The 9,993-nt window shown below is 35.0% G+C and overlaps 1 long non-coding RNA gene and 2 other non-coding genes across 3 annotated transcripts; all 3 read left to right on the forward strand.

Moving 5' to 3' along the window:
* Positions 1–903: 903 nt before the first annotated feature.
* On the forward strand, positions 904–1,346 carry LOC121993896. The gene is made up of 2 exons (XR_006115465.1): positions 904–967; positions 1,055–1,346. It is a non-coding gene; the product is annotated as an uncharacterized LOC121993896 (long non-coding RNA).
* Positions 1,048–1,136, forward strand: LOC121998976. The gene has a single exon (XR_006116752.1). It is a non-coding gene; the product is annotated as a small nucleolar RNA Z199 (small nucleolar RNA).
* Positions 1,347–1,402: 56 nt separating the features above from the next.
* LOC121998987 lies at positions 1,403–1,501 on the forward strand. Its single transcript, XR_006116760.1, has one exon. It is a non-coding gene; the product is annotated as a small nucleolar RNA R64/Z200 family (small nucleolar RNA).
* Positions 1,502–9,993: the final 8,492 nt, after the last annotated feature.

Below are 9,993 nucleotides of genomic sequence, written 5' to 3' on the forward strand. Positions count from 1 at the left end.
AGATAACTCTCACGTCGTGTCGCTCATCTCAATCAAAGTTCTGCATCAACATATACAATTTGACGATTTTCATATGCATCAAATAGCTAAATCCAATCCCCTAAACTAATTAGAGTGACTCTAATTGTATCATGATATTCGCTTACACCTCGAATAGATGTTTAGATATCTCTAATCCCATTCTTTGCATTAGATTAGGTATAATTCCCCAATAACTCAAATCATTTCGCAACTAAATAAGACTAGTTGATCCCTAACCATTTAGTTGAGATAACATTTTCAATACTCATTATTAAATTATTAGAAATTACATTTTAAATTCAAAATTTATCAAATTAATTTTAATTCATTTTTATTATAATTTAATTGTTTGTCTCATCAATTTATCCATAGTATCATATGCAGAAGATAAATTATACATGACTATTAACTTTTAATAATAAGTGTCTATCTACGCAAACTCGCAGAATCTCACGTGGAACCGTCACATCAGCGGCCCCCTAGAGCCGGTCCCACGGATATGGAGTGAAAAGTGCATGAGATAAATGCAGGTACACAGGTGAAAAGTGCATGACGGAGACGTTAACTCCAGACAGTGACACCCCGAGGATCGACCCCTGGACCTTTCAGCCACAGAATCATGCACTCTCCATCTGTGCTACGTCCTGGGGATAACTCACAGAATCTCATGATCTAGTTATCTAGTGTTGTCATCGAAACGAACGTCTTGATGTGATGGTGTTAATAACTAAACTTCGCAATACTGGATAAGTTAGCCGGTTCGAGTTGGCCAGTTGGGGAGACAAACCGAACAGAGCCGGTCTAGTTGTATTGATCCAAACCAGTTAGATTTAGGGTTTCTTCTGATCACTATAAATACCTCTCCCGATATCAATCTCCCACATCTGGGCGGCGATAGCTCAACAAGACAGAGCAGCCCTCCTGCCGGCCATAGCTTCTTTTGCTGGTTTGCATTCTTTTCCCTATTCTTCGTCGCCTACTACTTTCTCTTCTTTGCTTTGGGGTTTCAGTAAAACTATTGTGGGTGGATCAGTTGATGAGCAAGAAGAGAATTAAAAACTGCAACAATATGATGGGGTTGCACTCCCATGATTCATCACAAACCTCTGATGATCCATCTTATATTTTATAACGAATACCGTGTAATTTATTATACGTTTTTTTTTTTTTTTTTTCGATCGTTCAGTATCTAGTGATTTTCGCGAGTTGGGATATGATGCAAATTATGGTCCGTGTTTCTGAATGTATTGTGACTGAATCTGTTATACCAATTCTGATCCCAAAGTAAGCAAATTAAGAGAGTTTTCTGTGATGCCCTTTTTATATTGATTTGGACTTTTTAAATTAGTTCAATTGCGGTTTTCCCTCTCGTTTGCCCTAATTCCTGCCTTAATCAATGATGAAACATAGTTTTCGCATGTCAGACTTCAGAGATAGGTCGTATCAATGAGAAGATATTTCATTTATTCTGAGCCAGGCAGGCGTCTTTGCGTAGTTATCCAATTGAATTTGTCTCTTTATTTCGTCTATTGTTTTATAGTTCTATTTCGACCTGAAACTTTAGATCGATTTTATGTTATATTTTTGGAAAAAAAATTGTTAGAACTATTTAATCTACATCGATTATATGTTATACGATTTGAAAAGATACCAAATTGTATCTAAAGGGCATTAAAATGAACAAATATTCCAAAGACATTGTATCTTGGAAGGATTTTGAAGTAGACAACGATACAAATACAGAGAATTTTTTTGAAGAGCTTTCAGCGAAATTTATTTTAACTTACCAGCTTTAGAACAACGGTATCATCTAGAGAAATATCATAAGACTTGAGATGATCTCTAACATACGGTTTTACATCTGATCAAACTTAATAAGATATGATGAGGAAGTAATGAAAAAATTATTTTCATTTGAATAAGTGTAATGAAATATAAAAAATTTAATTTTTATTTGTGAATATAGACTTTAGGGCATATTCAGTGGGAGGATTATAGCATGAAATTTATGCTATAAATCTCTCAATATTTTGGGACTAGGTTTATAACTTTGAACCCTTTTGTATTTTATAGCAGGTTATATTTTGTCCTCCTCTATTTAAAAAATTACACTTAACTCTCTTTTCACATAAGTTAAAAAGAGAAAAAAAATGACCAAAATAATTCTAATTTAAATCAGATTTATAAAAGAAAATAAAAAATAAAAATAAAAATAATCTTGTAAAATTATTGAAAGCTTAATCTTAATCCAATTTGATTTATATATAAACACAAAATTTCATTTGTTTTTAGAAAAAATATCTTCACAAAATTCATACATGTACTGGTATAAATAACAGAAAAATAACAATTCTGAAAAGGATAATCAACCAAAAATTCATTTCACCAAATAAAAAAGAGTCATAATTCTAAATTAATGAATTAAAAGTAAATAAAGATAGAATAAAGATCCTTTGATGATTTATAAAAAAAATCACTCTTTTAATTTGTTCAAAAATAAATTTTCATTTCAAAACAGTATCTGTTTGAAATGGAAAATATTTTTAACTTTTTTGAAATAAAAATGTATTTTTGGATAAAAATTAAAAGGGTGATTTTTTTATAAATTATCAAAGGTCTTTATTTTGATTTTTAATGATAAATTTTTATTCTATTTTTATTTAATTTTGATTTATCAATTTAGAATTCTTTGATGGAATGAGTTTTTGGTTGATTATCTTTTTCAAAGTTGTTATTTTTCTATTATTTATGCGGTGCATGTGTGAATTTTGTGATGATATTTTTTCTAGGAACAAATGAGATTTTGGGTCTATATATAAATCAGGTTAGGTTAAAGTTAAACTTTCAACGATCTTACGTAATTATTTTTATTTTTCATTTTCTTCAAATCTGATTTAGATTAGGATTATTTATTTATTTTTTTTCTTTTTTACTTATGTCAAAGGGGGGGTTAAATGTAGTTTTTCAAATAGAGGAGGGGAGGGGGGGGGGGAATATAATTTGCAATAAAATATAAGGGGTTTAAAGTTATTAATCCTTAAAAAAAATAGTAGAGAGAGGATAGAAAAAGAATTTTAAAAGATTTAGAGTTTTTAAAAAAGAGAAGTTTTATGATACTATAGAATGCTTTTTAAATAAAGTAATATTTTTAATTTTTGATTTGATAATGATGTGGCATAATATAAATCTTTTTAAGAGATTTATGACTATGAATATCCTTAGAAGTTAAACACATGTTAAATGATATAAAAAAGGAGCGAGCGATTAAGATGTTATCATGGAATGATTAAGGAGGTGTTTGGTTCTCTCCTAGGAATCGGAATGAGAATGAGTATCATAGTATTATGGAATGGGAATAGGTATGAGCTTGGGTATCATTCTTATAAATGATGTTTGGTTAGTTAAATATTTTCAATCGGAATGAACTTAAATTTTCTTTTTTACCCTTATAGGAAAATAAGAGAAAAAATTAGATAAGAGAGAAAGTTGAATGTGAGAGAAACATATGATGAGAGAGAAAGTGTGATGAGAAAAAATAAAGAGAGAGAAAGTATGATCAGAGAAAATGAGGAGAGAGTGCATGATAGGAGAGTTTGAGAAGAGAAAAAGTATGATGAGAGAGAAAGTGTGATGGGAAAAAAATTAAGAGAGAGAAAGTATTAGGAGAGAAAATGAAAGAGTGAGGAGAGAGAAAGTATGAGGAGAGAGAAAGTATGATGAGAGAGAAAGTATGGTGAGAGAGAAAGTGGGTTGAGAGAGAAAGTGGGTTGAGAGAGAAAGAGTGATGGGGAAAAATGAAGAGAGAGAAAGTATGATGAGAGAAAATGAGAGACTGAGGAGAGAAAAAATATGATGAGAGAGAAAGAGTGATGGAAAAAATGAAGAGAGAGAAAATGGAAAAGTGAGGAGAGAGAAAATATGATGAGAGAGAAAGTGAAGTTGAGAGAGAAAGAATGATGGGAAAAAAATGAAGAGAGAGAAAGTATGATGAGAGAAAATGCGAGACTAGGAGAGAGAAAATATGATGAGAGAGAAAGTGCGCTTAGAGAAAAAGTGTGATTAGAGAAAATAAAGAGAGAGTGTGTGATGAGAGAGAATAAAGAGAGAGAAAGTGTGATGAAAGAAAATGAGGAGAGAGAGTATCTTGAGAGAGATTGAGGAGAGAGAAAGTATGATGAGAGAGAAAGTACGATGAAAGATAAAGTATGATGAAAAAATAAGTAGAAAATGTGTAATGGGAGAGAAAGTGTGATAGAAGAGAATGAAGAGAGAGAAAATAAGGAGAGAGAGTATATGATGGGATGGAATATAGAGAGAGAATGAGGAGAGAGAAAGTATTTTGAGAGAGAAAATGTGATGATAAAATAAGGAGAGAGAAAATATGATGAGAGAGAGTGTGTGAAATTAAAAAAATTTGAACAAATATACTAAGGGTATTTTTGTCTAAAACTTAATTCACAATCCTATTCCATCAAAACCAAGGGAGGGGGTGAGTTTCATCCATATCCAAATTTTTGGGGTTTATTCCAAAATCTTGATTCCATTCCCATTATTCCATTAACCAAACACAAGTTTAGGAATGAATCTATTACCTCATTCCTAAACCCATAAACTAAATGCCACCTAATCTTATTTAATCTAATATTGAAAACAAAGATGAGAAATTTGATCAGTTGAAGATAAGTAATTTGTTTTTTTGTTTTTTTTATAAAATGAGAAAGGGACATTAAACTAATAAATAATGAAATTTTGAGATAAGCAATGTCTACGTATATATGTAGGGACATTAAACTAATAAATCATGAAAATTTGAGAAAAGAATGGTAGAAAAAATATTATCAAAGTTATATATATATATATATATATATATATATATATATATATATATATATATATATATATATATTTTGGTTAAGGGTGGGATTAAATGGTATAGGGATTATGGTATAGTTTATTTTGTTGGTAACTTATAAAGATTACAAACATGACTATTCTTTTCAAGTAGTTGTTTTTGCATTAGTTGTTTTTTATTAATTGTGACTTTATCGGTTTTACTAATTAGTGTACTTTATTTATTTCACAATTGGTTAAGTTAATAAAAATATTATATTTTCTAGTATATCATTATTGATTCGATTAGTTTTTTTGATAGCTATTCTTATTTTTCTTATATCTCAAATTGAAATTTATTTTTTTCTCAGATCCAAAAATGAAAATCCTTCAATTTTAAAATTTTAAGAAATTCAGATTGTGAGGTTCTATTAAGATTCTGTCTGAGTTTTAAAAAAGTTATATTTTATTCTTATATAGGTCTTATCAATAAAATTTATATAATTAATAATTCATTCTATAATTCATTTCATATCTTTTAGTTAAGGGAAAAATGATTTTGCAAACTAAAGAAATTATATAGTTCAAAATAACTAAAAATAAAATAGACTAATTATAAAAAAATGTGTACTTTTTGTTTGGCTCTTCCAAACAATACAATATAGAACAAATATAAGAGGGAAATTTTTATTTCCCGTCTATCATTATTTAAATAATATAGTTTTAGAGATAGTATATTTTATTTTTTATTTGACTCATTTGAAGGATATATTCTAGAATACAAGTCATGGGGCAATTCAATGTTTAAATACTTATTTGTTTTTATTAAGGTTTTATTTGATTATAGTAATTTTGCTATAGTTTTTAGTATAGAAAATGTATAAATAAAATTATAAAAGTAAGTATTAAGATAAATTATAAAGACGGTTCGAATCAACACATGGATTTATTTATCTAGATTGGTTTATGACCCAATAAGGAAAATTTGTATCTTTGATACTCATCATTGTATGAGATATGAAATTAAAAAAAGAGTCCCCTCGGATGTGTCTAGTGGTTAATGCATGAGGTGTTGTCATAATGAGATTTGGTGTTCGAATCTCGGCAAAGTCGAGGTAAATACTTTTCTTATGTGCTAGTCATTATTCCAAAGGCTAGTAGTCACCCGTGAATTACCTCCTCTGTGCTAGCCACAATGGAATTAAAAAAAGATGTCCCATTCGGATGGTCTAGTGGTTAGCACATGAGGTGTTGCCATCATGATGTCTGGGGTTCGAATCTCGGCAAAGTCGAGGTAAATATCTTTCTTATGTGCTAGTCACTAATCTAAAGATTAGTAGTCGCCCGTGATTTACCTCTTCCGTGTTGACCCTAAGATAGGTTGGCGGGGACGCAGGGGGTGAGCGTATTCGTCTTTTGCCATCATGAAACTAAAAAATGATTACATATAATCGAACTAACCCATGTCTTGGAAATGCTACGAGGTGTTCGGAAATAGTTGAAGTAGTTAAATAGAAGGATCACTATAGCCATTGATAAATTATAGCCATTGATAAATTTACCCAAGAAGAAAATGATCTATTTGATATTATGGATGATTAGTTACAGAGACTTTCGTTTTTGTAGGTTGATCCCGCCTATTGCTCTTTCCTTATGCTTATTTTGCTTTAGGAGGTTGGTTTACAAGTACAACTTTTATAATTTCATTTCCTATTTGGAAGGTTGTAATTTTTTAACCATTGTAGATTCCACTCCCGTGAATAATTTAGCACATTCTTTGTTGCTGTAAAATACAGAAAATAGGCGAATACTAATAAGGGAATTTTTCGGAATTTTTGAAAAATTTTCGGGAATTTTTCAGAGCTCGTATGGACGAGTTTACGGGGATAAAACAGGGTTCCAGGAAAAAAAAGCTTGTTTAGGCTACTCATTTAAACGAGGAAAAGTTTAATTTCTTTTCCTTTACTTTTGATTTCTTTTATTTTCTTTATTTTTTTCTTCGTTTCTTTTCTTTCTCTGCCGCGTGCCGTTCTTGCGCCGGACGCCGCTGAACCCCCTTTCCCTAACTGGCGCCGCGACCGTTTTCTTCTCCCTGAGCCGATCTTCTCCATTTCCTCCCTCTTCCTCTCTTCTTTCGAGCGTCGGCATTCCGAGCCCTAGTAACGCCGCCACCACTCTGATCCGGAAACCGTGCCTAGATCTTTGCCGTCAGCTGTCTTCTCTGTGCTTGAGCCCTAGCCATCTTCTCGGCAGAGCCTTCTCCACCCCGACGGTGCCACACCCTCAGTACATCGCCGCGGCTTCTTCTGCCCTAGCCGGCCGACCCGTGACACCCTCACCCTTACGAGGCATCGCCGTTCCTCCTCAGCACTGGTGCCGACCCTTCTTCTCCTTTCCCGAGTGGAGGTTGCCTCCACGTTGTGCGGTTCAGTGGGTTTAGGAATTAGGATTTGCTGTGGGTTGTTCTTGGGTCCGACAGCCACCTTCCAGCGGCTGCCTTTCTCCGGCAGCAACGTCCCTGTTGCGAATTGAGGTAAGATGAGTAAATTATTTTCTTGAATTTAGGTTGTTGTTGGAATAATATGGTTGAATCCCAAATCTGATCCGGGGTCTCCACTCTTGCCATTACCTTTGATCATAACAGTATACTGGAATCCTGAAGAGAAGTGGTTGCTGTGGGTTGTTTCTTGGTCCAGCAGTCGCATTCGGGACTGTGTATCGGTTGAGGAGGGTGAGAAGTGAGATTTTGATCTCTGAGTTGCGGTGGTGAGTTGCAGATTGACTGCTATACTTTAAGGTGAGCATCTGTGCAGTGATAAATTTTAAGTTAGTTAAGTGTGGATTATTGATGTAGGGTATTTGATTTAGAGGGCAACACCATTTACCTCGCTTCGGTCAGGTTTACTGGCAGCAAGAACGGCTGAGAAGTGAGATTTAGCTATTTACAAGAATTGTAGTTAAATAAAAAAATATGTATATGGGTGACACAGGATCTTGACGCAAGACGAGTATCTCTACGTCGTATTTGGACAGATTGGACTTTTCTTATCGGAGGCGGGTAGTTTTGACTTTATGTCGTTTGATATACATAGTAGTGAATTTAACAAATTGTATTAATTATGTTCCTCATTCTGTTTCGGTTAATCACTACCCAAAACTTGTTACATGATTGATTGCTTGGTTTACATCTCATGTATACTTTACCTGTTTATAAATGCTTGTAGGGGTAGTGATATACCATGCTTCACCATGTTCAGGACCTAGATTGTATACCTTATCTGATCTGTGCACCGTTGTTTTGATTCATTGACTTATGGTGCACTTTCTATATGTATATACATGGTTTAGCTCAGGATATTTTATGGTTAGCGCCATGCACCATTTGCATGATTGCATGCTGTGCGATAGTCCGCTCCATTATTGTTGAGCACATCGCTAGTTACATGGATATGCACACACCACCACTTATGAGTTAGTGGTCGATTCAGGCAGTGTGTGTTGCAGCAGAGACTTTGTTTGGCTCCGTTGGTCCGCTCATGGGTAGCGTGATGCAACGTGTTAGCCGGCAGGGATTCCTCCCCGTCATCGTGTACCTGAAGTTGAGAGCATTGCGCTCCCGCATTTATGATTTGGGGTAGGAGGATAGGTGTACTCCGACAGCATCCCGTCCACTCGGTCACTCATCAGGGGTAGTGATGACAGAGTGCACGGTTGTCACAACCCTACCCACTCGGCCTCACTATTGTGTGTGAGATGATCGATTGGCGTCAGGGGTGACCAGGACGCATCATTCGCATCATATGCATGATGCATTTATTGTTTGTGTTTGATGCATTTATATGCTGCATATTGTTTGGATACCTATGTTTGACATGCATACAGGATTTCTATACCACTTGGACTGTTTGTCCTTATACCCAGGTTCTGGTTAGTACAGTTTCTCTCCTGTTTACTTCAGATGCATTTTTATCTTTCTTATATCAGGGGACTGTACGCATGATTAATGCTAGGTTTTATTTCCCTACTTTGTATATCAGTTGTACCTGCTTAGTGTTGGACTCACCCCACCTCCATTGTTGTTATTTTTCAGGTTGATGCTGTCAGGAGAGAGTTCCAGTTGCTAGTCCCTGCAGACCTCGAGGATATTATTGGTCTTTTGGTTTTCTTACATAGACTATGTTAAATTTGTTTTGTTTGATGGTATGGATATGGTATGGATTTTTTGATGTCGATGGATTTGGTTTGGTTTTGCTTTTACTACATGCCTGGCTAGACGACAGAAGAGGTAAATTGATCTTATCGTCGGATTTGTGTTTTATGAGTGTAGTTGAGTAGGGTGGATTTTGAGTTTTTCTTATCATTGCTTATTAAACTGCGTGAAATGTCTGTGTGTTGTATTTTATTTTCTTTATTATTCCAGCCGCATGTGGCTGATGTTAGGATCGACGGTCGCGGCTAGAGAGGGGGGGGGGTGTGAATAGCCGATCCCAAATTTTCGTTTCTTTCTACAAGTTGATGTTAGCGCAGCGGAAAATAAAACAAAGAAACAAAGACAAGAAGATCAAACCTCAACACGCAGCGATGTAACGAGGTTCGGAGATATACTCCTACTCCTCGACGTGTCCGTAAGGTGGACGAAGCCTATCAATCCGTCGGTGGATGAGACCCCGGAAACCCGGCTAATAATCACTCTTTCTGGGTGGAGAAACCTCGCCACAATAGCTTGCAACAGCAATATGGAAATACAAAGAAGAGCAAGAACAAAATACACAATGAATGTACAAATACTCTCTTGCCTTCTCGTCGACTGAAGTCCCGGATGAAGCACCAACTTCACGGACGAATGCCAACAAGCAACTCAGTCAAAGAAGCTCACTCGAAGCTTCGGAGCTCAGCAAAGCTCAAGAGCACAGCTTTCAGAAGAACAACAGCTCAGTTCAGAGGAGGAAGAAGAAGTAAGAAGTAGCAGCCCTTGATCTCCTTTTATAACCTCTGATATCCTGAGCCAACCTGCGAACCTGCAAGCAAAAAGGCCAGAACACAGAAGCCCGAAATAACCTAGCCGTTGAGTCACAACGGCTAGTCCTGGACCGATCAGGCTCCACCCTGATCGGTCCAGGGTTCTTCTGATCGGTCATGGAG

Source organism: Zingiber officinale, chromosome 6A, assembly GCF_018446385.1.
Source record: "Zingiber officinale cultivar Zhangliang chromosome 6A, Zo_v1.1, whole genome shotgun sequence".
In the NCBI taxonomy this organism is placed as follows: domain Eukaryota; kingdom Viridiplantae; phylum Streptophyta; class Magnoliopsida; order Zingiberales; family Zingiberaceae; genus Zingiber; species Zingiber officinale.